This window comes from Ranitomeya imitator, chromosome 2, assembly GCF_032444005.1.
Source record: "Ranitomeya imitator isolate aRanImi1 chromosome 2, aRanImi1.pri, whole genome shotgun sequence".
In the NCBI taxonomy this organism is placed as follows: domain Eukaryota; kingdom Metazoa; phylum Chordata; class Amphibia; order Anura; family Dendrobatidae; genus Ranitomeya; species Ranitomeya imitator.
Genome location: NC_091283.1, coordinates 573,263,763 through 573,287,430, shown reverse-complemented (window position 1 = coordinate 573,287,430; position 23,668 = coordinate 573,263,763). Strand labels below are relative to the sequence as shown.

Sequence of the window (23,668 nt, the reverse complement as noted above, 5' to 3'; positions counted from 1 at the left end):
GTTCTTCTCCATGCTCTAAAAACCGTACCCTAAGTCTTCTGAAGGGAAAACGCTACTGTTACTGTTGTGTTGGGTTAGCTTCGGAACCGTTTAATCGAAGCTGGTGGCAGCGAAAGTGCGCTGACTGTTGGATTATGCTGAAGCAACTGCGGGTTTGATAATTATTGTTCCTGCCTGAGTGGGAGTAGTTTACCGCGTCGCTGCAGCGTGCCCAATAGCCAGTACATAGCAGGCAGCCTTCCTGGCGACTAATTACCCAGGGTGCAGTACCTAATCTGACCTGAAAGTAAGGGGGCGCCAGAGAGCTGCAAGTGTTAAGTGGAACTGTAAGCGGGATATACATAAATCCCTGCAGTTTGTGGTATATTGAAAGCAGTGGGATACCTAGAATAAGCCCCTGCTGTAAGCAAGAGGCCAATAGCCTTGTGTGTGGTTTTTTATCACATCGTGGAGTGGAGGGATAACTAAGATAAGCCCCCCTACACATGTGATAGCCGTCTGTTGGCCTGAAGTCACCTCAATCCGTGACGTAGGGGTGACGGTCACGGTGGGAATCCTGACCCAGTGTTGACAGCGGTCAGGGGAATCGTGACAGAGGTGCACTGCGAATGTCAACAAACAAGGAAAAGAACTAGCTTGCATTGGCCGGGAATCGAACCCGGGCCTCCCGCGTGGCAGGCGAGAATTCTACCACTGAACCACCAATGCTTGGATGTGTCTTTTCTCTCTGTGGTGTCCACCAGTCCCAGGGTCTCTCTCTGTGGTGTCCACCAGTCCCAGGGTCTGATGGCCACCTTCGGCCGACTGAACCGCGTGCAGCTCCGCAGGGCCGGTGGTCGACGGAAGCCCGGCTAGCTCAGTCGGTAGAGCATGAGACTCTTAATCTCAGGGTCGTGGGTTCGAGCCCCACGTTGGGCGGTTTCTTATTGCCTCCTTTTACTGCTTGTGCTAACTCCTGTCAACCCAGATGGCCCCTTGTGAAATGCCCCTTCTGCTGCAAAACATGAGAAACTGCCTAGTCCTGGATGATGAAGGGAAGGCCCAAAAGGATGGGGAGCCAAAGAAGAGCAGCGTGAGCCCTGTGGTTTTTGAAAGTGTCTGCAGAGTCAATGATGAAACGAGGTGCACTGCGAATGTCAACAAACAAGGAAAAGAACTAGCTTGCATTGGCCGGGAATCGAACCCAGGCCTCCCGCGTGGCAGGCGAGAATTCTACCACTGAACCACCAATGCTTGGATGTGTCTTTTCTCTCTGTGGTGTCCACCAGTCCCAGGGTCTCTCTCTGTGGTGTCCACCAGTCCCAGGGTCTGATGGCCACCTTCGGCCGACTGGACCGCGTGCAGCTCCGCAGGGCCGGTGGTCGACGGAAGCCCGGCTAGCTCAGTCGGTAGGGCATGAGACTCTTAATCTCAGGGTCGTGGGTTCGAGCCCCACGTTGGGCGGTTTCTTATTGCCTCCTTTTACTGCTTGTGCTAACTCCTGTCAACCCAGATGGCCCCTTGTGAAATGCCCCTTCTGCTGCAAAACATGAGAAACTGCCTAGTCCTGGATGATGAAGGGAAGGCCCAAAAGGATGGGGAGCCAAAGAAGAGCAGCGTGAGCCCTGTGGTTTTTGAAAGTGTCTGCAGAGTCAATGATGAAACGAGGTTGTCACGATATGGTATGAAATATCATATAAGTTTAGTTGCTCTTCAGCTCATAAGGTGGGCTAAACCCCCCCTTCCCTAGCTGACTTTACTTGTTTCTCTCTGGGCTACAGACTGTATGCTAGAAGGGGGTTTTATTGCCTTGGGTCGTAAATTCCAGGCTCAGAGGAAAGTCCCTCACCCCTCCCACCTTCACCAGTCAGAACTGGAAAAATGGCTCCAAAAATTCATGAAAGATTCTTTGTTTAGTTTTTGTTAGATATTAGGCAACGATTTAAGCTAGAAATACGAAAATATATATTTTTATTCTCACTCGGTGTATCTACACAACCCGCGAAACACGAGCTTCTAACTCCATCTGGTAAAGAAGTAGGGATTTCTCTGGAAATATGTATCCCAGATAGGACATATTTGATCTCATTAGAATGCCCACGTTAATCTGAGATGAATGATGAGTTTGGTAGAACTATGGCGTGTTTTGTAGTGAAGTTATAGAAATTAGAAAGAATAATTTAAAGTTTAGGCAGAATGTAGAGAGAGGAGGGTCTGGATAAGCCAGCCCTTCTGTGATGTCAAAGCCGGAAGGTATTAAGTTGTCGCAGGCTGCCCAGCTGAGTCTCTCTGCTAGATCTCTTCCTGACTGCTTGTCTCCTGAAGCCAGCAGCACGTCCAAATGAGCTGGGACATATGGAAAAACTCCACTAGCCTGGATGCTTGTCATGCTTTTAACATGTGAGTGTTATCTGTTCTCTTTTATTCCCTTTATGTTTTAATTACCCATGTACATATTTGCAATTGTCTCATTTGTAACTTTTTTATAAAATATTTTTGATAACGCACTGCCTAATTTTTAATGGGATATACTATTATATGTTAGTTCTTCTCCATGCTCTAAAAACCGTACCCTAAGTCTTCTGAAGGGAAAACGCTACTGTTACTGTTGTGTTGGGTTAGCTTCGGACCCGTTTAATCGAAGCTGGTGGCAGCGAAAGTGCGCTGACTGTTGGATTATGCTGAAGCAACTGCGGGTTTGATAATTATTGTTCCTGCCTGAGTGGGAGTAGTTTACCGCGCCGCTGCAGCGTGCCCAATAGCCAGTACATAGCAGGCAGCCTTCCTGGCGACTAATTACCCAGGGTGCAGTACCTAATCTGACCTGAAAGTAAGGGGGCGCCAGAGAGCTGCAAGTGTTAAGTGGAACTGTAAGCGGGATATACATAAATCCCTGCAGTTTGTGGTATATTGAAAGCAGTGGGATACCTAGAATAAGCCCCTGCTGTAAGCAAGAGGCCAATAGCCTTGTGTGTGGTTTTTTATCACATCGTGGAGTGGAGGGATAACTAAGATAAGCCCCCCTACACATGTGATAGCCGTCTGTTGGCCTGAAGTCACCTCAATCCGTGACGTAGGGGTGACGGTCACGGTGGGAATCCTGACCCAGTGTTGACAGCGGTCAGGGGAATCGTGACAGAGGTGCACTGCGAATGTCAACAAACAAGGAAAAGAACTAGCTTGCATTGGCCGGGAATCGAACCCGGGCCTCCCGCGTGGCAGGCGAGAATTCTACCACTGAACCACCAATGCTTGGATGTGTCTTTTCTCTCTGTGGTGTCCACCAGTCCCAGGGTCTCTCTCTGTGGTGTCCACCAGTCCCAGGGTCTGATGGCCACCTTCGGCCGACTGGACCGCGTGCAGCTCCGCAGGGCCGGTGGTCGACGGAAGCCCGGCTAGCTCAGTCGGTAGAGCATGAGACTCTTAATCTCAGGGTCGTGGGTTCGAGCCCCACGTTGGGCGGTTTCTTATTGCCTCCTTTTACTGCTTGTGCTAACTCCTGTCAACCCAGATGGCCCCTTGTGAAATGCCCCTTCTGCTGCAAAACATGAGAAACTGCCTAGTCCTGGATGATGAAGGGAAGGCCCAAAAGGATGGGGAGCCAAAGAAGAGCAGCGTGAGCCCTGTGGTTTTTGAAAGTGTCTGCAGAGTCAATGATGAAACGAGGTGCACTGCGAATGTCAACAAACAAGGAAAAGAACTAGCTTGCATTGGCCGGGAATCGAACCCGGGCCTCCCGCGTGGCAGGCGAGAATTCTACCACGGAACCACCAATGCTTGGATGTGTCTTTTCTCTCTGTGGTGTCCACCAGTCCCAGGGTCTCTCTCTGTGGTGTCCACCAGTCCCAGGGTCTGATGGCCACCTTCGGCCGACTGAACCACGTGCAGCTCCGCAGGGCCGGTGGTCGACGGAAGCCCGGCTAGCTCAGTCGGTAGAGCATGAGACTCTTAATCTCAGGGTCGTGGGTTCGAGCCCCACGTTGGGCAGTTTCTTATTGCATCCTTTTACTGCTTGTGCTAACTCCTGTCAACCCAGATGGCCCCTTGTGAAATGCCCCTTCTGCTGCAAAACATGAGAAACTGCCTAGTCCTGGATGATGAAGGGAAGGCCCAAAAGGATGGGGAGCCAAAGAAGAGCAGCGTGAGCCCTGTGGTTTTTGAAAGTGTCTGCAGAGTCAATGATGAAACGAGGTTGTCACGATATGGTATGAAATATCATATAAGTTTAGTTGCTCTTCAGCTCATAAGGTGGGCTAAACCCCCCCTTCCCTAGCTGACTCTACTTGTTTCTCTCTGGGCTACAGACTGTATGCTAGAAGGGGGTTTTATTGCCTTGGGTCGTAAATTCCAGGCTCAGAGGAAAGTCCCTCACCCCTCCCACCTTCACCAGTCAGAACTGGAAAAATGGCTCCAAAAATTCATGAAAGATTCTTTGTTTAGTTTTTGTTAGATATTAGGCAACGATTTAAGCTAGAAATACGAAAATATATATTTTTATTCTCACTCGGTGTATCTACACAACCCGCGAAACACGAGCTTCTAACTCCATCTGGTAAAGAAGTAGGGATTTCTCTGGAAATATGTATCCCAGATAGGACATATTTGATCTCATTAGAATGCCCACGTTAATCTGAGATGAATGATGAGTTTGGTAGAACTATGGCGTGTTTTGTAGTGAAGTTATAGAAATTAGAAAGAATAGTTTAAAGTTTAGGCAGAATGTAGAGAGAGGAGGGTCTGGATAAGCCAGCCCTTCTGTGATGTCAAAGCCGGAAGGTATTAAGTTGTCGCAGGCTGCCCAGCTGAGTCTCTCTGCTAGATCTCTTCCTGACTGCTTGTCTCCTGAAGCCAGCAGCACGTCCAAATGAGCTGGGACATATGGAAAAACTCCACTAGCCTGGATGCTTGTCATGCTTTTAACATGTGAGTGTTATCTGTTCTCTTTTATTCCCTTTATGTTATAATTACCCATGTACATATTTGCAATTGTCTCATTTGTAACTTTTTTATAAAATATTTTTGATAACGCACTGCCTAATTTTTAATGGGATATACTATTATATGTTAGTTCTTCTCCATGCTCTAAAAACCGTACCCTAAGTCTTCTGAAGGGAAAACGCTACTGTTACTGTTGTGTTGGGTTAGCTTCGGACCCGTTTAATCAAAGCTGGTGGCAGCGAAAGAGCGCTGACTGTTGGATTATGCTGAAGCAACTGCGGGTTTGATAATTATTGTTCCTGCCTGAGTGGGAGTAGTTTACCGCGTCGCTGCAGCGTGCCCAATAGCCAGTACATAGCAGGCAGCCTTCCTGGCGACTAATTACCCAGGGTGCAGTACCTAATCTGACCTGAAAGTAAGGGGGCGCCAGAGAGCTGCAAGTGTTAAGTTAAACTGTAAGCGGGATATACATAAATCCCTGCAGTTTGTGGTATATTGAAAGCAGTGGGATACCTAGAATAAGCCCCTGCTGTAAGCAAGAGGCCAATAGCCTTGTGTGTGGTTTTTTATCACATCGTGGAGTGGAGGGATAACTAAGATAAGCCCCCCTACACATGTGATAGCCGTCTGTTGGCCTGAAGTCACCTCAATCCGTGACATAGGGGTGACGGTCACGGTGGGAATCCTGACCCAGTGTTGACAGCGGTCAGGGGAATCGTGACAGAGGTGCACTGCGAATGTCAACAAACAAGGAAAAGAACTAGCTTGCATTGGCCGGGAATCAAACCCGGGCCTCCCGCGTGCCAGGCGAGAATTCTACCACTGAACCACCAATGCTTGGATGTGTCTTTTCTCTCTGTGGTGTCCACCAGTCCCAGGGTCTCTCTCTGTGGTGTCCACCAGTCCCAGGGTCTGATGGCCACCTTCGGCCGACTGGACCGCGTGCAGCTCCGCAGGGCCGGTGGTTGACGGAAGCCCGGCTAGCTCAGTCGGTAGAGCATGAGACTCTTAATCTCAGGGTCGTGGGTTCGAGCCCCACGTTGGGCGGTTTCTTATTGCCTCCTTTTACTGCTTGTGCTAACTCCTGTCAACCCAGATGGCCCCTTGTGAAATGCCCCTTCTGCTGCAAAACATGAGAAACTGCCTAGTCCTGGATGATGAAGGGAAGGCCCAAAAGGATGGGGAGCCAAAGAAGAGCAGCGTGAGCCCTGTGGTTTTTGAAAGTGTCTGCAGAGTCAATGATGAAACGAGGTGCACTGCGAATGTCAAACAAGGAAAAGAACTAGCTTGCATTGGCCGGGAATCGAACCCAGGCCTCCCGCGTGGCAGGCGAGAATTCTACCACTGAACCACCAATGCTTGGATGTGTCTTTTCTCTCTGTGGTGTCCACCAGTCGCAGGGTCTCTCTCTGTGGTGTCCACCAGTCCCAGGGTCTGATGGCCACCTTCGGCCGACTGAACCGCGTGCAGCTCCGCAGGGCCGGTGGTCGACGGAAGCCCGGCTAGCTCAGTCGGTAGAGCATGAGACTCTTAATCTCAGGGTCGTGGGTTCGAGCCCCACGTTGGGCGGTTTCTTATTGCATCCTTTTACTGCTTGTGCTAACTCCTGTCAACCCAGATGGCCCCTTGTGAAATGCCCCTTCTGCTGCAAAACATGAGAAACTGCCTAGTCCTGGATGATGAAGGGAAGGCCCAAAAGGATGGGGAGCCAAAGAAGAGCAGCGTGAGCCCTGTGGTTTTTGAAAGTGTCTGCAGAGTCAATGATGAAACGAGGTTGTCACGATATGGTATGAAATATCATATAAGTTTAGTTGCTCTTCAGCTCATAAGGTGGGCTAAACCCCCCCTTCCCTAGCTGACTCTACTTGTTTCTCTCTGGGCTACAGACTGTATGCTAGAAGGGGGTTTTATTGCCTTGGGTCGTAAATTCCAGGCTCAGAGGAAAGTCCCTCACCCCTCCCACCTTCACCAGTCAGAACTGGAAAAATGGCTCCAAAAATTCATGAAAGATTCTTTGTTTAGTTTTTGTTAGATATTAGGCAACGATTTAAGCTAGAAATACGAAAATATATATTTTTATTCTCACTCGGTGTATCTACACAACCCGCGAAACACGAGCTTCTAACTCCATCTGGTAAAGAAGTAGGGATTTCTCTGGAAATATGTATCCCAGATAGGACATATTTGATCTCATTAGAATGCCCACGTTAATCTGAGATGAATGATGAGTTTGGTAGAACTATGGCGTGTTTTGTAGTGAAGTTATAAAAATTAGAAAGAATAGTTTAAAGTTTAGGCAGAATGTAGAGAGAGGAGGGTCTGGATAAGCCAGCCCTTCTGTGATGTCAAAGCCGGAAGGTATTAAGTTGTCGCAGGCTGCCCAGCTGAGTCTCTCTGCTAGATCTCTTCCTGACTGCTTGTCTCCTGAAGCCAGCAGCACGTCCAAATGAGCTGGGACATATGGAAAAACTCCACTAGCCTGGATGCTTGTCATGCTTTTAACATGTGAGTGTTATCTGTTCTCTTTTATTCCCTTTATGTTATAATTACCCATGTACATATTTGCAATTGTCTCATTTGTAACTTTTTTATAAAATATTTTTGATAACGCACTGCCTAATTTTTAATGGGATATACTATTATATGTTAGTTCTTCTCCATGCTCTAAAAACCGTACCCTAAGTCTTCTGAAGGGAAAACGCTACTGTTACTGTTGTGTTGGGTTAGCTTCGGACCCGTTTAATCGAAGCTGGTGGCAGCGAAAGTGCGCTGACTGTTGGATTATGCTGAAGCAACTGCGGGTTTGATAATTATTGTTCCTGCCTGAGTGGGAGTAGTTTACCGCGTCGCTGCAGCGTGCCCAATAGCCAGTACATAGCAGGCAGCCTTCCTGGCGACTAATTACCCAGGGTGCAGTACCTAATCTGACCTGAAAGTAAGGGGGCGCCAGAGAGCTGCAAGTGTTAAGTGGAACTGTAAGCGGGATATACATAAATCCCTGCAGTTTGTGGTATATTGAAAGCAGTGGGATACCTAGAATAAGCCCCTGCTGTAAGCAAGAGGCCAATAGCCTTGTGTGTGGTTTTTTATCACATCGTGGAGTGGAGGGATAACTAAGATAAGCCCCCCTACACATGTGATAGCCGTCTGTTGGCCTGAAGTCACCTCAATCCGTGACGTAGGGGTGACGGTCACGGTGGGAATCCTGACCCAGTGTTGACAGCGGTCAGGGGAATCGTGACAGAGGTGCACTGCGAATGTCAACAAACAAGGAAAAGAACTAGCTTGCATTGGCCGGGAATCGAACCCGGGCCTCCCACGTGGCAGGCGAGAATTCTACCACTGAACCACCAATGCTTGGATGTGTCTTTTCTCTCTGTGGTGTCCACCAGTCCCAGGGTCTCTCTCTGTGGTGTCCACCAGTCCCAGGGTCTGATGGCCACCTTCGGCCGACTGGACCGCGTGCAGCTCCGCAGGGCCGGTGGTCGACGGAAGCCCGGCTAGCTCAGTCGGTAGAGCATGAGACTCTTAATCTCAGGGTCGTGGGTTCGAGCCCCACGTTGGGCGGTTTCTTATTGCCTCCTTTTACTGCTTGTGCTAACTCCTGTCAACCCAGATGGCCCCTTGTGAAATGCCCCTTCTGCTGCAAAACATGAGAAACTGCCTAGTCCTGGATGATGAAGGGAAGGCCCAAAAGGATGGGGAGCCAAAGAAGAGCAGCGTGAGCCCTGTGGTTTTTGAAAGTGTCTGCAGAGTCAATGATGAAACGAGGTGCACTGCGAATGTCAACAAACAAGGAAAAGAACTAGCTTGCATTGGCCGGGAATCGAACCCGGGCCTCCCGCGTGGCAGGCGAGAATTCTACCACTGAACCACCAATGCTTGGATGTGTCTTTTCTCTCTGTGGTGTCCACCAGTCCCAGGGTCTCTCTCTGTGGTGTCCACCAGTCCCAGGGTCTGATGGCCACCTTCGGCCGACTGGACCGCGTGCAGCTCCGCAGGGCCGGTGGTTGACGGAAGCCCGGCTAGCTCAGTCGGTAGAGCATGAGACTCTTAATCTCAGGGTCGTGGGTTCGAGCCCCACGTTGGGCGGTTTCTTATTGCCTCCTTTTACTGCTTGTGCTAACTCCTGTCAACCCAGATGGCCCCTTGTGAAATGCCCCTTCTGCTGCAAAACATGAGAAACTGCCTAGTCCTGGATGATGAAGGGAAGGCCCAAAAGGATGGGGAGCCAAAGAAGAGCAGCGTGAGCCCTGTGGTTTTTGAAAGTGTCTGCAGAGTCAATGATGAAACGAGGTGCACTGCGAATGTCAAACAAGGAAAAGAACTAGCTTGCATTGGCCGGGAATCGAACCCGGGCCTCCCGCGTGGCAGGTGAGAATTCTACCACTGAACCACCAATGCTTGGATGTGTCTTTTCTCTCTGTGGTGTCCACCAGTCCCAGGGTCTCTCTCTGTGGTGTCCACCAGTCCCAGGGTCTGATGGCCACCTTCGGCCGACTGAACCGCGTGCAGCTCCGCAGGGCCGGTGGTCGACGGAAGCCCGGCTAGCTCAGTCGGTAGAGCATGAGACTCTTAATCTCAGGGTCGTGGGTTCGAGCCCCACGTTGGGATGTTTCTTATTGCATCCTTTTACTGCTTGTGCTAACTCCTGTCAACCCAGATGGCCCCTTGTGAAATGCCCCTTCTGCTGCAAAACATGAGAAACTGCCTAGTCCTGGATGATGAAGGGAAGGCCCAAAAGGATGGGGAGCCAAAGAAGAGCAGCGTGAGCCCTGTGGTTTTTGAAAGTGTCTGCAGAGTCAATGATGAAACGAGGTTGTCACGATATGGTATGAAATATCATATAAGTTTAGTTGCTCTTCAGCTCATAAGGTGGGCTAAACCCCCCCTTCCCTAGCTGACTCTACTTGTTTCTCTCTGGGCTACAGACTGTATGCTAGAAGGGGGTTTTATTGCCTTGGGTCGTAAATTCCAGGCTCAGAGGAAAGTCCCTCACCCCTCCCACCTTCACCAGTCAGAACTGGAAAAATGGCTCCAAAAATTCATGAAAGATTCTTTGTTTAGTTTTTGTTAGATATTAGGCAACGATTTAAGCTAGAAATACGAAAATATATATTTTTATTCTCACTCGGTGTATCTACACAACCCGCGAAACACGAGCTTCTAACTCCATCTGGTAAAGAAGTAGGGATTTCTCTGGAAATATGTATCCCAGATAGGACATATTTGATCTCATTAGAATGCCCACGTTAATCTGAGATGAATGATGAGTTTGGTAGAACTATGGCGTGTTTTGTAGTGAAGTTATAGAAATTAGAAAGAATAGTTTAAAGTTTAGGCAGAATGTAGAGAGAGGAGGGTCTGGATAAGCCAGCCCTTCTGTGATGTCAAAGCCGGAAGGTATTAAGTTGTCGCAGGCTGCCCAGCTGAGTCTCTCTGCTAGATCTCTTCCTGACTGCTTGTCTCCTGAAGCCAGCAGCACGTCCAAATGAGCTGGGACATATGGAAAAACTCCACTAGCCTGGATGCTTGTCATGCTTTTAACATGTGAGTGTTATCTGTTCTCTTTTATTCCCTTTATGTTATAATTACCCATGTACATATTTGCAATTGTCTCATTTGTAACTTTTTTATAAAATATTTTTGATAACGCACTGCCTAATTTTTAATGGGATATACTATTATATGTTAGTTCTTCTCCATGCTCTAAAAACCGTACCCTAAGTCTTCTGAAGGGAAAACGCTACTGTTACTGTTGTGTTGGGTTAGCTTCGGACCCGTTTAATCGAAGCTGGTGGCAGCGAAAGTGCGCTGACTGTTGGATTATGCTGAAGCAACTGCGGGTTTGATAATTATTGTTCCTGCCTGAGTGGGAGTAGTTTACCGCGTCGCTGCAGCGTGCCCAATAGCCAGTACATAGCAGGCAGCCTTCCTGGCGACTAATTACCCAGGGTGCAGTACCTAATCTGACCTGAAAGTAAGGGGGCGCCAGAGAGCTGCAAGTGTTAAGTGGAACTGTAAGCGGGATATACATAAATCCCTGCAGTTTGTGGTATATTGAAAGCAGTGGGATACCTAGAATAAGCCCCTGCTGTAAGCAAGAGGCCAATAGCCTTGTGTGTGGTTTTTTATCACATCGTGGAGTGGAGGGATAACTAAGATAAGCCCCACTACACATGTGATAGCCGTCTGTTGGCCTGAAGTCACCTCAATCCGTGACGTAGGGGTGACGGTCACGGTGGGAATCCTGACCCAGTGTTGACAGCGGTCAGGGGAATCGTGACAGAGGTGCACTGCGAATGTCAACAAACAAGGAAAAGAACTAGCTTGCATTGGCCGGGAATCGAACCCGGGCCTCCCACGTGGCAGGCGAGAATTCTACCACTGAACCACCAATGCTTGGATGTGTCTTTTCTCTCTGTGGTGTCCACCAGTCCCAGGGTCTCTCTCTGTGGTGTCCACCAGTCCCAGGGTCTGATGGCCACCTTCGGCCGACTGGACCGCGTGCAGCTCCGCTGGGCCGGTGGTCGACGGAAGCCCGGCTAGCTCAGTCGGTAGAGCATGAGACTCTTAATCTCAGGGTCGTGGGTTCGAGCCCCACGTTGGGCGGTTTCTTATTGCCTCCTTTTACTGCTTGTGCTAACTCCTGTCAACCCAGATGGCCCCTTGTGAAATGCCCCTTCTGCTGCAAAACATGAGAAACTGCCTAGTCCTGGATGATGAAGGGAAGGCCCAAAAGGATGGGGAGCCAAAGAAGAGCAGCGTGAGCCCTGTGGTTTTTGAAAGTGTCTGCAGAGTCAATGATGAAACGAGGTGCACTGCGAATGTCAACAAACAAGGAAAAGAACTAGCTTGCATTGGCCGGGAATCGAACCCGGGCCTCCCGCGTGGCAGGCGAGAATTCTACCACTGAACCACCAATGCTTGGATGTGTCTTTTCTCTCTGTGGTGTCCACCAGTCCCAGGGTCTCTCTCTGTGGTGTCCACCAGTCCCAGGGTCTGATGGCCACCTTCGGCCGACTGGACCGCGTGCAGCTCCGCAGGGCCGGTGGTCGACGGAAGCCCGGCTAGCTCAGTCGGTAGAGCATGAGACTCTTAATCTCAGGGTCGTGGGTTCGAGCCCCACGTTGGGCGGTTTCTTATTGCCTCCTTTTACTGCTTGTGCTAACTCCTGTCAACCCAGATGGCCCCTTGTGAAATGCCCCTTCTGCTGCAAAACATGAGAAACTGCCTAGTCCTGGATGATGAAGGGAAGGCCCAAAAGGATGGGGAGCCAAAGAAGAGCAGCGTGAGCCCTGTGGTTTTTGAAAGTGTCTGCAGAGTCAATGATGAAACGAGGTGCACTGCGAATGTCAAACAAGGAAAAGAACTAGCTTGCATTGGCCGGGAATCGAACCCGGGCCTCCCGCGTGGCAGGCGAGAATTCTACCACTGAACCACCAATGCTTGGATGTGTCTTTTCTCTCTGTGGTGTCCACCAGTCCCAGGGTCTCTCTCTGTGGTGTCCACCAGTCCCAGGGTCTGATGGCCACCTTCGGCCGACTGAACCGCGTGCAGCTCCGCAGGGCCAGTGGTTGACGGAAGCCCGGCTAGCTCAGTCGGTAGAGCATGAGACTCTTAATCTCAGGGTCGTGGGTTCGAGCCCCACGTTGGGCGGTTTCTTATTGCCTCCTTTTACTGCTTGTGCTAACTCCTGTCAACCCAGATGGCTCCTTGTGAAATGCCCCTTCTGCTGCAAAACATGAGAAACTGCCTAGTCCTGGATGATGAAGGGAAGGCCCAAAAGGATGGGGAGCCAAAGAAGAGCAGCGTGAGCCCTGTGGTTTTTGAAAGTGTCTGCAGAGTCAATGATGAAACGAGGTTGTCACGATATGGTATGAAATATCATATAAGTTTAGTTGCTCTTCAGCTCATAAGGTGGGCTAAACCCCCCCTTCCCTAGCTGACTCTACTTGTTTCTCTCTGGGCTACAGACTGTATGCTAGAAGGGGGTTTTATTGCCTTGGGTCGTAAATTCCAGGCTCAGAGGAAAGTCCCTCACCCCTCCCACCTTCACCAGTCAGAACTGGAAAAATGGCTCCAAAAATTCATGAAAGATTCTTTGTTTAGTTTTTGTTAGATATTAGGCAACGATTTAAGCTAGAAATACGAAAATATATATTTTTATTCTCACTCGGTGTATCTACACAACCCGCGAAACACGAGCTTCTAACTCCATCTGGTAAAGAAGTAGGGATTTCTCTGGAAATATGTATCCCAGATAGGACATATTTGATCTCATTAGAATGCCCACGTTAATCTGAGATGAATGATGAGTTTGGTAGAACTATGGCGTGTTTTGTAGTGAAGTTATAGAAATTAGAAAGAATAGTTTAAAGTTTAGGCAGAATGTAGAGAGAGGAGGGTCTGGATAAGCCAGCCCTTCTGTGATGTCAAAGCCGGAAGGTATTAAGTTGTCGCAGGCTGCCCAGCTGAGTCTCTCTGCTAGATCTCTTCCTGACTGCTTGTCTCCTGAAGCCAGCAGCACGTCCAAATGAGCTGGGACATATGGAAAAACTCCACTAGCCTGGATGCTTGTCATGCTTTTAACATGTGAGTGTTATCTGTTCTCTTTTATTCCCTTTATGTTATAATTACCCATGTACATATTTGCAATTGTCTCATTTGTAACTTTTTTATAAAATATTTTTGATAACGCACTGCCTAATTTTTAATGGGATATACTATTATATGTTAGTTCTTCTCCATGCTCTAAAAACCGTACCCTAAGTCTTCTGAAGGGAAAACGCTACTGTTACTGTTGTGTTGGGTTAGCTTCGGACCCGTTTAATCGAAGCTGGTGGCAGCGAAAGTGCGCTGACTGTTGGATTATGCTGAAGCTACTGCGGGTTTGATAATTATTGTTCCTGCCTGAGTGGGAGTAGTTTACCGCGTCGCTGCAGCGTGCCCAATAGCCAGTACATAGCAGGCAGCCTTCCTGGCGACTAATTACCCAGGGTGCAGTACCTAATCTGATCTGAAAGTAAGGGGGCGCCAGAGAGCTGCAAGTGTTAAGTGGAACTGTAAGCGGGATATACATAAATCCCTGCAGTTTGTGGTATATTGAAAGCAGTGGGATACCTAGAATAAGCCCCTGCTGTAAGCAAGAGGCCAATAGCCTTGTGTGTGGTTTTTTATCACATCGTGGAGTGGAGGGATAACTAAGATAAGCCCCCCTACACATGTGATAGCCGTCTGTTGGCCTGAAGTCACCTCAATCCGTGACGTAGGGGTGACGGTCACGGTGGGAATCCTGACCCAGTGTTGACAGCGGTCAGGGGAATCGTGACAGAGGTGCACTGCGAATGTCAACAAACAAGGAAAAGAACTAGCTTGCATTGGCCGGGAATCGAACCCGGGCCTCCCACGTGGCAGGCGAGAATTCTACCACTGAACCACCAATGCTTGGATTTGTCTTTTCTCTCTGTGGTGTCCACCAGTCCCTGGGTCTCTCTCTGTGGTGTCCACCAGTCCCAGAGTCTGATGGCCACCTTCGGCCGACTGGACCGCGTGCAGCTCCGCAGGGCCGGTGGTCGACGGAAGCCCGGCTAGCTCAGTCGGTAGAGCATGAGACTCTTAATCTCAGGGTCGTGGGTTCGAGCCCCACGTTGGGCGGTTTCTTATTGCCTCCTTTTACTGCTTGTGCTAACTCCTGTCAACCCAGATGGCCCCTTGTGAAATGCCCCTTCTGCTGCAAAACATGAGAAACTGCCTAGTCCTGGATGATGAAGGGAAGGCCCAAAAGGATGGGGAGCCAAAGAAGAGCAGCGTGAGCCCTGTGGTTTTTGAAAGTGTCTGCAGAGTCAATGATGAAACGAGGTGCACTGCGAATGTCAACAAACAAGGAAAGGAACTAGCTTGCATTGGCCGGGAATCAAACCCGGGCCTCCCGCGTGGCAGGCGAGAATTCTACCACTGAACCACCAATGCTTGGATGTGTCTTTTCTCTCTGTGGTGTCCACCAGTCCCAGGGTCTCTCTCTGTGGTGTCCACCAGTCCCAGGGTCTGATGGCCACCTTCGGCCGACTGGACCGCGTGCAGCTCCGCAGGGCCGGTGGTCGACGGGAGCCCGGCTAGCTCAGTCGGTAGAGCATGAGACTCTTAATCTCAGGGTCGTGGGTTCGAGCCCCACGTTGGGCGGTTTCTTATTGCCTCCTTTTACTGCTTGTGCTAACTCCTGTCAACCCAGATGGCCCCTTGTGAAATGCCCCTTCTGCTGCAAAACATGAGAAACTGCCTAGTCCTGGATGATGAAGGGAAGGCCCAAAAGGATGGGGAGCCAAAGAAGAGCAGCGTGAGCCCTGTGGTTTTTGAAAGTGTCTGCAGAGTCAATGAAGAAACGAGGTTGTCACGATATGGTATGAAATATCATATAAGTTTAGTTGCTCTTCAGCTCATAAGGTGGGCTAAACCCCCCCTTCCCTAGCTGACTCTACTTGTTTCTCTCTGGGCTACAGACTGTATGCTAGAAGGGGGTTTTATTGCCTTGGGTCGTAAATTCCAGGCTCAGAGGAAAGTCCCTCACCCCTCCCACCTTCACCAGTCAGAACTGGAAAAATGGCTCCAAAAATTCATGAAAGATTCTTTGTTTAGTTTTTGTTAGATATTAGGCAACGATTTAAGCTAGAAATACGAAAATATATATTTTTATTCTCACTCGGTGTATCTACACAACCCGCGAAACACGAGCTTCTAACTCCATCTGGTAAAGAAGTAGGGATTTCTCTGGAAATATGTATCCCAGATAGGACATATTTGATCTCATTAGAATGCCCACGTTAATCTGAGATGAATGATGAGTTTGGTAGAACTATGGCGTGTTTTGTAGTGAAGTTATAGAAATTAGAAAGAATAGTTTAAAGTTTAGGCAGAATGTAGAGAGAGGAGGGTCTGGATAAGCCAGCCCTTCTGTGATGTCAAAGCCGGAAGGTATTAAGTTGTCGCAGGCTGCCCAGCTGAGTCTCTCTGCTAGATCTCTTCCTGACTGCTTGTCTCCTGAAGCCAGCAGCACGTCCAAATGAGCTGGGACATATGGAAAAACTCCACTAGCCTGGATGCTTGTCATGCTTTTAACATGTGAGTGTTATCTGTTCTCTTTTATTCCCTTTATGTTATAATTACCCATGTACATATTTGCAATTGTCTCATTTGTAACTTTTTTATAAAATATTTTTGATAACGCACTGCCTAATTTTTAATGGGATATACTATTATATGTTAGTTCTTCTCCATGCTCTAAAAACCGTACCCTAAGTCTTCTGAAGGGAAAACGCTACTGTTACTGTTGTGTTGGGTTAGCTTCGGACCCGTTTAATCGAAGCTGGTGGCAGCGAAAGTGCGCTGACTGTTGGATTATGCTGAAGCAACTGCGGGTTTGATAATTATTGTTCCTGCCTGAGTGGGAGTAGTTTACCGCGTCGCTGCAGCGTGCCCAATAGCCAGTACATAGCAGGCAGCCTTCCTGGCGACTAATTACCCAGGGTGCAGTACCTAATCTGACCTGAAAGTAAGGGGGCGCCAGAGAGCTGCAAGTGTTAAGTGGAACTGTAAGCGGGATATACATAAATTCCTGCAGTTTGTGGTATATTGAAAGCAGTGGGATACCTAGAATAAGCCCCTGCTGTAAGCAAGAGGCCAATAGCCTTGTGTGTGGTTTTTTATCACATCGTGGAGTGGAGGGATAACTAAGATAAGCCCCCCTACACATGTGATAGCCGTCTGTTGGCCTGAAGTCACCTCAATCCGTGACGTAGGGGTGACGGTCACGGTGGGAATCCTGACCCAGTGTTGACAGCGGTCAGGGGAATCGTGACAGAGGTGCACTGCGAATGTCAACAAACAAGGAAAAGAACTAGCTTGCATTGGCCGGGAATCGAACCCGGGCCTCCCGCGTGGCAGGCGAGAATTCTACCACTGAACAACCAATGCTTGGATGTGTCTTTTCTCTCTGTGGTGTCCACCAGTCCCAGGGTCTCTCTCTGTGGTGTCCACCAGTCCCAGGGTCTGATGGCCACCTTCGGCCGACTGGACCGCGTGCAGCTCCGCAGGGCCGGCGGTCGACGGAAGCCCGGCTAGCTCAGTCGGTAGAGCATGAGACTCTTAATCTCAGGGTCGTGGGTTCGAGCCCCACGTTGGGCGGTTTCTTATTGCCTCCTTTTACTGCTTGTGCTAACTCCTGTCAACCCAGATGGCCCCTTGTGAAATGCCCCTTCTGCTGCAAAACATGAGAAACTGCCTAGTCCTGGATGATGAAGGGAAGGCCCAAAAGGATGGGGAGCCAAAGAAGAGCAGCGTGAGCCCTGTGGTTTTTGAAAGTGTCTGCAGAGTCAATGATGAAACGAGGTGCACTGCGAATGTCAACAAACAAGGAAAAGAACTAGCTTGCATTGGCCGGGAATCGAACACGGGCCTCCCACGTGGCAGGCAAGAATTCTACCACTGAACCACCAATGCTTGGATGTGTCTTTTCTCTCTGTGGTGTCCACCAGTCCCAGGGTCTCTCTCTGTGGTGTCCACCAGTCCCAGGGTCTGATGGCCACCTTCGGCCGACTGGACCGCGTGCAGCTCCGCAGGGCCGGTGGTCGACAGAAGCCCGGCTAGCTCAGTCGGTAGAGCATGAGACTCTTAACCTCAGGGTCGTGGGTTCGAGCCCCACGTTGGGCGGTTTCTTATTGCCTCCTTTTACTGCTTGTGCTAACTCCTGTCAACCCAGATGGCCCCTTGTGAAATGCCCCTTCTGCTGCAAAACATGAGAAACTGCCTAGTCCTGGATGATGAAGGGAAGGCCCAAAAGGATGGGGAGCCAAAGAAGAGCAGCGTGAGCCCTGTGGTTTTTGAAAGTGTCTGCAGAGTCAATGATGAAACGAGGTTGTCACGATATGGTATGAAATATCATATAAGTTTAGTTGCTCTTCAGCTCATAAGGTGGGCTAAACCCCCCCTTCCCTAGCTGACTCTACTTGTTTCTCTCTGGGCTACAGACTGTATGCTAGAAGGGGGTTTTATTGCCTTGGGTCGTAAATTCCAGGCTCAGAGGAAAGTCCCTCACCCCTCCCACCTTCACCAGTCAGAACTGGAAAAATGGCTCCAAAAATTCATGAAAGATTCTTTGTTTAGTTTTTGTTAGATATTAGGCAAAGATTTAAGCTAGAAATACGAAAATATATATTTTTATTCTCACTCGGTGTATCTACACAACCCGCGAAACACGAGCTTCTAACTCCATCTGGTAAAGAAGTAGGGATTTCTCTGGAAATATGTATCCCAGATAGGACATATTTGATCTCATTAGAATGCCCACGTTAATCTGAGATGAATGATGAGTTTGGTAGAACTATGGCGTGTTTTGTAGTGAAGTTATAGAAATTAGAAAGAATAGTTTAAAGTTTAGGCAGAATGTAGAGAGAGGAGGGTCTGGATAAGCCAGCCCTTCTGTGATGTCAAAGCCGGAAGGTATTAAGTTGTCGCAGGCTGCCCAGCTGAGTCTCTCTGCTAGATCTCTTCCTGACTGCTTGTCTCCTGAAGCCAGCAGCACGTCCAAATGAGCTGGGACATATGGAAAAACTCCACTAGCCTGGATGCTTGTCATGCTTTTAACATGTGAGTGTTATCTGTTCTCTTTTATTCCCTTTATGTTATAATTACCCATGTACATATTTGCAATTGTCTCATTTGTAACTTTTTTATAAAATATTTTTGATAACGCACTGCCTAATTTTTAATGGGATATACTATTATATGTTAGTTCTTCTCCATGCTCTAAAAACCGTACCCTAAGTCTTCTGAAGGGAAAACGCTACTGTTACTGTTGTGTTGGGTTAGCTTCGGACCCGTTTAATCGAAGCTGGTGGCAGCGAAAGTGCGCTGACTGTTGGATTATGCTGAAGCAACTGCGGGTTTGATAATTATTGTTCCTGCCTGAGTGGGAGTAGTTTACCGCGTCGCTGCAGCGTGCCCAATAGCCAGTACATAGCAGGCAGCCTTCCTGGCGACTAATTACCCAGGGTGCAGTACCTAATCTGACCTGAAAGTAAGGGGGCGCCAGAGAGCTGCAAGTGTTAAGTGGAACTGTAAGCGGGATATACATAAATCCCTGCAGTTTGTGGTATATTGAAAGCAGTGGGATACCTAGAATAAGCCCCTGCTGTAAGCAAGAGGCCAATAGCCTTGTGTGTGGTTTTTTATCACATCGTGGAGTGGAGGGGTAACTAAGATAAGCCCCCCTACACATGTGATAGCCGTCTGTTGGCCTGAAGTCACCTCAATCCGTGACGTAGGGGTGACGGTCACGGTGGGAATCCTGACCCAGTGTTGACAGCGGTCAGGGGAATCGTGACAGAGGTGCACTGCGAATGTCAACAAACAAGGAAAAGAACTAGCTTGCATTGGCCGGGAATCGAACCCGGGCCTCCCGCGTGGCAGGCGAGAATTCTACCACTGAACCACCAATGCTTGGATGTGTCTTTTCTCTCTGTGGTGTCCACCAGTCCCAGGGTCTCTCTCTGTGGTGTCCACCAGTCCCAGGGTCTGATGGCCACCTTCGGCCGACTGGAACGCGTGCAGCTCCGCAGGGCCGGTGGTCGACGGAAGCCCGGCTAGCTCAGTCGGTAGAGCATGAGACTCTTAATCTCAGGGTCGTGGGTTCGAGCCCCACGTTGGGCGGTTTCTTATTGCCTCCTTTTACTGCTTGTGCTAACTCCTGTCAACCCAGATGGCCCCTTGTGAAATGCCCCTTCTGCTGCAAAACATGAGAAACTGCCTAGTCCTGGATGATGAAGGGAAGGCCCAAAAGGATGGGGAGCCAAAGAAGAGCAGCGTGAGCCCTGTGGTTTTTGAAAGTGTCTGCAGAGTCAATGATGAAACGAGGTGCACTGCGAATGTCAACAAACAAGGAAAAGAACTAGCTTGCATTGGCCGGGAATCGAACCCGGGCCTCCCGCGTGGCAGGCGAGAATTCTACCACTGAACCACCAATGCTTGGATGTGTCTTTTCTCTCTGTGGTGTCCACCAGTCCCAGGGTCTCTCTCTGTGGTGTCCACCAGTCCCAGGGTCTGATGGCCACCTTCGGCCGACTGGACCGCGTGCAGCTCCGCAAGGCCGGTGGTCGACGGAAGCCCGGCTAGCTCAGTCGGTAGAGCATGAGACTCTTGATCTCAGGGTCGTGGGTTCGAGCCCCACGTTGGGCGGTTTCTTATTGCCTCCTTTTACTGCTTGTGCTAACTCCTGTCAACCCAGATGGCCCCTTGTGAAATGCCCCTTCTGCTGCAAAACATGAGAAACTGCCTAGTCCTGGATGATGAAGGGAAGGCCCAAAAGGATGGGTAGCCAAAGAAGAGCAGCGTGAGCCCTGTGGTTTTTGAAAGTGTCTGCAGAGTCAATGATGAAACGAGGTTGTCACGATATGGTATGAAATATCATATAAGTTTAGTTGCTCTTCAGCTCATAAGGTGGGCTAAACCCCCCCTTCCCTAGCTGACTCTACTTGTTTCTCTCTGGGCTACAGACTGTATGCTAGAAGGGGGTTTTATTGCCTTGGGTCGTAAATTCCAGGCTCAGAGGAAAGTCCCTCACCCCTCCCACCTTCACCAGTCAGAACTGGAAAAATGGCTCCAAAAATTCATGAAAGATTCTTTGTTTAGTTTTTGTTAGATATTAGGCAACGATTTAAGCTAGAAATACGAAAATATATATTTTTATTCTCACTCGGTGTATCTACACAACCCGCGAAACACGAGCTTCTAACTCCATCTGGTAAAGAAGTAGGGATTTCTCTGGAAATATGTATCCCAGATAGGACATATTTGATCTCATTAGAATGCCCACGTTAATCTGAGATGAATGATGAGTTTGGTAGAACTATGGCGTGTTTTGTAGTGAAGTTATAGAAATTAGAAAGAATAGTTTAAAGTTTAGGCAGAATGTAGAGAGAGGAGGGTCTGGATAAGCCAGCCCTTCTGTGATGTCAAAGCCGGAAGGTATTAAGTTGTCGCAGGCTGCCCAGCTGAGTCTCTCTGCTAGATCTCTTCCTGACTGCTTGTCTCCTGAAGCCAGCAGCACGTCCAAATGAGCTGGGACATATGGAAAAACTCCACTAGCCTGGATGCTTGTCATGCTTTTAACATGTGAGTGTTATCTGTTCTCTTTTATTCCCTTTATGTTATAATTACCCATGTACATATTTGCAATTGTCTCATTTGTAACTTTTTTATAAAATATTTTTGATAACGCACTGCCTAATTTTTAATGGGATATACTATTATATGTTAGTTCTTCTCCATGCTCTAAAAACCGTACCCTAAGTCTTCTGAAGGGAAAACGCTACTGTTACTGTTGTGTTGGGTTAGCTTCGGACCCGTTTAATCGAAGCTGGTGGCAGCGAAAGTGCGCTGACTGTTGGATTATGCTGAAGCAACTGCGGGTTTGATAATTATTGTTCCTGCCTGAGTGGGAGTAGTTTACCGCGTCGCTGCAGCGTGCCCAATAGCCAGTACATAGCAGGCAGCCTTCCTGGCGACTAATTACCCAGGGTGCAGTACCTAATCTGACCTGAAAGTAAGGGGGCGCCAGAGAGCTGCAAGTGTTAAGTGGAACTGTAAGCGGGATATACATAAATCCCTGCAGTTTGTGGTATATTGAAAGCAGTGGGATACCTAGAATAAGCCCCTGCTGTAAGCAAGAGGCCAATAGCCTTGTGTGTGGTTTTTTATCACATCGTGGAGTGGAGGGGTAACTAAGATAAGCCCCCCTACACATGTGATAGCCGTCTGTTGGCCTGAAGTCACCTCAATCCGTGACGTAGGGGTGACGGTCACGGTGGGAATCCTGACCCAGTGTTGACAGCGGTCAGGGGAATCGTGACAGAGGTGCACTGCGAATGTCAACAAACAAGGAAAAGAACTAGCTTGCATTGGCCGGGAATCAAACCCAGGCCTCCCGCGTGGCAGGCGAGAATTCTACCACTGAACCACCAATGCTTGGATGTGTCTTTTCTCTCTGTGGTGTCCACCAGTCCCAGGGTCTCTCTCTGTGGTGTCCACCAGTCCCAGGGTCTGATGGCCACCTTCGGCCGACTGGACCGCGTGCAGCTCCGCAGGGCCGGTGGTCGACGGAAGCCCGGCTAGCTCAGTCGGTAGAGCATGAGACTCTTAATCTCAGGGTCGTGGGTTCGAGCCCCACGTTGGGCGGTTTCTTATTGCCTCCTTTTACTGCTTGTGCTAACTCCTGTCAACCCAGATGGCCCCTTGTGAAATGCCCCTTCTGCTGCAAAACATGAGAAACTGCCTAGTCCTGGATGATGAAGGGAAGGCCCAAAAGGATGGGGAGCCAAAGAAGAGCAGCGTGAGCCCTGTGGTTTTTGAAAGTGTCTGCAGAGTCAATGATGAAACGAGGTGCACTGCGAATGTCAACAAACAAGGAAAAGAACTAGCTTGCATTGGCCGGGAATCGAACCCGGGCCTCCCGCGTGGCAGGCGAGAATTCTACCACTGAACCACCAATGCTTGGATGTGTCTTTTCTCTCTGTGGTGTCCACCAGTCCCAGGGTCTCTCTCTGTGGTGTCCACCAGTCCCAGGGTCTGATGGCCACCTTCGGCCGACTGGACCGCGTGCAGCTCCGCAAGGCCGGTGGTCGACGGAAGCCCGGCTAGCTCAGTCGGTAGAGCATGAGACTCTTGATCTCAGGGTCGTGGGTTCGAGCCCCACGTTGGGCGGTTTCTTATTGCCTCCTTTTACTGCTTGTGCTAACTCCTGTCAACCCAGATGGCCCCTTGTGAAATGCCCCTTCTGCTGCAAAACATGAGAAACTGCCTAGTCCTGGATGATGAAGGGAAGGCCCAAAAGGATGGGTAGCCAAAGAAGAGCAGCGTGAGCCCTGTGGTTTTTGAAAGTGTCTGCAGAGTCAATGATGAAACGAGGTTGTCACGATATGGTATGAAATATCATATAAGTTTAGTTGCTCTTCAGCTCATAAGGTGGGCTAAACCCCCCCTTCCCTAGCTGACTCTACTTGTTTCTCTCTGGGCTACAGACTGTATGCTAGAAGGGGGTTTTATTGCCTTGGGTCGTAAATTCCAGGCTCAGAGGAAAGTCCCTCACCCCTCCCACCTTCACCAGTCAGAACTGGAAAAATGGCTCCAAAAATTCATGAAAGATTCTTTGTTTAGTTTTTGTTAGATATTAGGCAACGATTTAAGCTAGAAATACGAAAATATATATTTTTATTCTCACTCGGTGTATCTACACAACCCGCGAAACACGAGCTTCTAACTCCATCTGGTAAAGAAGTAGGGATTTCTCTGGAAATATGTATCCCAGATAGGACATATTTGATCTCATTAGAATGCCCACGTTAATCTGAGATGAATGATGAGTTTGGTAGAACTATGGCGTGTTTTGTAGTGAAGTTATAGAAATTAGAAAGAATAGTTTAAAGTTTAGGCAGAATGTAGAGAGAGGAGGGTCTGGATAAGCCAGCCCTTCTGTGATGTCAAAGCCGGAAGGTATTAAGTTGTCGCAGGCTGCCCAGCTGAGTCTCTCTGCTAGATCTCTTCCTGACTGCTTGTCTCCTGAAGCCAGCAGCACGTCCAAATGAGCTGGGACATATGGAAAAACTCCACTAGCCTGGATGCTTGTCATGCTTTTAACATGTGAGTGTTATCTGTTCTCTTTTATTCCCTTTATGTTATAATTACCCATGTACATATTTGCAAT

General features: G+C 49.0%; 33 non-coding genes across 33 annotated transcripts; 18 read left to right on the top strand and 15 right to left on the bottom strand.

Annotated features, from left to right (window-relative positions):
* Positions 1-637: 637 nt before the first annotated feature.
* On the bottom strand, positions 638-708 carry TRNAG-GCC (transfer RNA glycine (anticodon GCC)). The gene has a single exon. It is a non-coding gene; the product is annotated as a tRNA-Gly (tRNA).
* A 137-nt stretch (positions 709-845) lies between these two features.
* Positions 846-918, top strand: TRNAK-CUU (transfer RNA lysine (anticodon CUU)). Its single transcript has one exon. It is a non-coding gene; the product is annotated as a tRNA-Lys (tRNA).
* Positions 919-1,162: 244 nt separating this feature from the next.
* Positions 1,163-1,233, bottom strand: TRNAG-GCC (transfer RNA glycine (anticodon GCC)). The gene has a single exon. It is a non-coding gene; the product is annotated as a tRNA-Gly (tRNA).
* Positions 1,234-1,370: 137 nt separating this feature from the next.
* TRNAK-CUU (transfer RNA lysine (anticodon CUU)) lies at positions 1,371-1,443 on the top strand. The gene has a single exon. It is a non-coding gene; the product is annotated as a tRNA-Lys (tRNA).
* Positions 1,444-3,160: 1,717 nt separating this feature from the next.
* Positions 3,161-3,231, bottom strand: TRNAG-GCC (transfer RNA glycine (anticodon GCC)). Its single transcript has one exon. It is a non-coding gene; the product is annotated as a tRNA-Gly (tRNA).
* A 137-nt stretch (positions 3,232-3,368) lies between these two features.
* On the top strand, positions 3,369-3,441 carry TRNAK-CUU (transfer RNA lysine (anticodon CUU)). Its single transcript has one exon. It is a non-coding gene; the product is annotated as a tRNA-Lys (tRNA).
* A 452-nt stretch (positions 3,442-3,893) lies between these two features.
* On the top strand, positions 3,894-3,966 carry TRNAK-CUU (transfer RNA lysine (anticodon CUU)). Its single transcript has one exon. It is a non-coding gene; the product is annotated as a tRNA-Lys (tRNA).
* A 1,717-nt stretch (positions 3,967-5,683) lies between these two features.
* TRNAA-GGC (transfer RNA alanine (anticodon GGC)) lies at positions 5,684-5,754 on the bottom strand. The gene has a single exon. It is a non-coding gene; the product is annotated as a tRNA-Ala (tRNA).
* Positions 5,755-5,891: 137 nt separating this feature from the next.
* On the top strand, positions 5,892-5,964 carry TRNAK-CUU (transfer RNA lysine (anticodon CUU)). Its single transcript has one exon. It is a non-coding gene; the product is annotated as a tRNA-Lys (tRNA).
* Positions 5,965-6,205: 241 nt separating this feature from the next.
* Positions 6,206-6,276, bottom strand: TRNAG-GCC (transfer RNA glycine (anticodon GCC)). Its single transcript has one exon. It is a non-coding gene; the product is annotated as a tRNA-Gly (tRNA).
* A 137-nt stretch (positions 6,277-6,413) lies between these two features.
* TRNAK-CUU (transfer RNA lysine (anticodon CUU)) lies at positions 6,414-6,486 on the top strand. Its single transcript has one exon. It is a non-coding gene; the product is annotated as a tRNA-Lys (tRNA).
* Positions 6,487-8,203: 1,717 nt separating this feature from the next.
* On the bottom strand, positions 8,204-8,274 carry TRNAG-GCC (transfer RNA glycine (anticodon GCC)). Its single transcript has one exon. It is a non-coding gene; the product is annotated as a tRNA-Gly (tRNA).
* Positions 8,275-8,411: 137 nt separating this feature from the next.
* Positions 8,412-8,484, top strand: TRNAK-CUU (transfer RNA lysine (anticodon CUU)). The gene has a single exon. It is a non-coding gene; the product is annotated as a tRNA-Lys (tRNA).
* Positions 8,485-8,728: 244 nt separating this feature from the next.
* TRNAG-GCC (transfer RNA glycine (anticodon GCC)) lies at positions 8,729-8,799 on the bottom strand. Its single transcript has one exon. It is a non-coding gene; the product is annotated as a tRNA-Gly (tRNA).
* Positions 8,800-8,936: 137 nt separating this feature from the next.
* Positions 8,937-9,009, top strand: TRNAK-CUU (transfer RNA lysine (anticodon CUU)). Its single transcript has one exon. It is a non-coding gene; the product is annotated as a tRNA-Lys (tRNA).
* A 2,239-nt stretch (positions 9,010-11,248) lies between these two features.
* TRNAG-GCC (transfer RNA glycine (anticodon GCC)) lies at positions 11,249-11,319 on the bottom strand. The gene has a single exon. It is a non-coding gene; the product is annotated as a tRNA-Gly (tRNA).
* A 137-nt stretch (positions 11,320-11,456) lies between these two features.
* TRNAK-CUU (transfer RNA lysine (anticodon CUU)) lies at positions 11,457-11,529 on the top strand. The gene has a single exon. It is a non-coding gene; the product is annotated as a tRNA-Lys (tRNA).
* Positions 11,530-11,773: 244 nt separating this feature from the next.
* On the bottom strand, positions 11,774-11,844 carry TRNAG-GCC (transfer RNA glycine (anticodon GCC)). The gene has a single exon. It is a non-coding gene; the product is annotated as a tRNA-Gly (tRNA).
* Positions 11,845-11,981: 137 nt separating this feature from the next.
* Positions 11,982-12,054, top strand: TRNAK-CUU (transfer RNA lysine (anticodon CUU)). Its single transcript has one exon. It is a non-coding gene; the product is annotated as a tRNA-Lys (tRNA).
* A 241-nt stretch (positions 12,055-12,295) lies between these two features.
* Positions 12,296-12,366, bottom strand: TRNAG-GCC (transfer RNA glycine (anticodon GCC)). The gene has a single exon. It is a non-coding gene; the product is annotated as a tRNA-Gly (tRNA).
* A 137-nt stretch (positions 12,367-12,503) lies between these two features.
* On the top strand, positions 12,504-12,576 carry TRNAK-CUU (transfer RNA lysine (anticodon CUU)). The gene has a single exon. It is a non-coding gene; the product is annotated as a tRNA-Lys (tRNA).
* Positions 12,577-14,293: 1,717 nt separating this feature from the next.
* On the bottom strand, positions 14,294-14,364 carry TRNAG-GCC (transfer RNA glycine (anticodon GCC)). Its single transcript has one exon. It is a non-coding gene; the product is annotated as a tRNA-Gly (tRNA).
* Positions 14,365-14,501: 137 nt separating this feature from the next.
* On the top strand, positions 14,502-14,574 carry TRNAK-CUU (transfer RNA lysine (anticodon CUU)). The gene has a single exon. It is a non-coding gene; the product is annotated as a tRNA-Lys (tRNA).
* Positions 14,575-14,818: 244 nt separating this feature from the next.
* Positions 14,819-14,889, bottom strand: TRNAG-GCC (transfer RNA glycine (anticodon GCC)). The gene has a single exon. It is a non-coding gene; the product is annotated as a tRNA-Gly (tRNA).
* A 137-nt stretch (positions 14,890-15,026) lies between these two features.
* Positions 15,027-15,099, top strand: TRNAK-CUU (transfer RNA lysine (anticodon CUU)). The gene has a single exon. It is a non-coding gene; the product is annotated as a tRNA-Lys (tRNA).
* A 1,925-nt stretch (positions 15,100-17,024) lies between these two features.
* Positions 17,025-17,097, top strand: TRNAK-CUU (transfer RNA lysine (anticodon CUU)). Its single transcript has one exon. It is a non-coding gene; the product is annotated as a tRNA-Lys (tRNA).
* A 2,242-nt stretch (positions 17,098-19,339) lies between these two features.
* On the bottom strand, positions 19,340-19,410 carry TRNAG-GCC (transfer RNA glycine (anticodon GCC)). The gene has a single exon. It is a non-coding gene; the product is annotated as a tRNA-Gly (tRNA).
* A 137-nt stretch (positions 19,411-19,547) lies between these two features.
* Positions 19,548-19,620, top strand: TRNAK-CUU (transfer RNA lysine (anticodon CUU)). Its single transcript has one exon. It is a non-coding gene; the product is annotated as a tRNA-Lys (tRNA).
* A 244-nt stretch (positions 19,621-19,864) lies between these two features.
* TRNAG-GCC (transfer RNA glycine (anticodon GCC)) lies at positions 19,865-19,935 on the bottom strand. The gene has a single exon. It is a non-coding gene; the product is annotated as a tRNA-Gly (tRNA).
* A 137-nt stretch (positions 19,936-20,072) lies between these two features.
* On the top strand, positions 20,073-20,145 carry TRNAK-CUU (transfer RNA lysine (anticodon CUU)). The gene has a single exon. It is a non-coding gene; the product is annotated as a tRNA-Lys (tRNA).
* Positions 20,146-22,070: 1,925 nt separating this feature from the next.
* On the top strand, positions 22,071-22,143 carry TRNAK-CUU (transfer RNA lysine (anticodon CUU)). Its single transcript has one exon. It is a non-coding gene; the product is annotated as a tRNA-Lys (tRNA).
* A 244-nt stretch (positions 22,144-22,387) lies between these two features.
* Positions 22,388-22,458, bottom strand: TRNAG-GCC (transfer RNA glycine (anticodon GCC)). Its single transcript has one exon. It is a non-coding gene; the product is annotated as a tRNA-Gly (tRNA).
* A 137-nt stretch (positions 22,459-22,595) lies between these two features.
* Positions 22,596-22,668, top strand: TRNAK-CUU (transfer RNA lysine (anticodon CUU)). Its single transcript has one exon. It is a non-coding gene; the product is annotated as a tRNA-Lys (tRNA).
* The last annotated feature ends 1,000 nt before the right edge of the window (positions 22,669-23,668 follow it).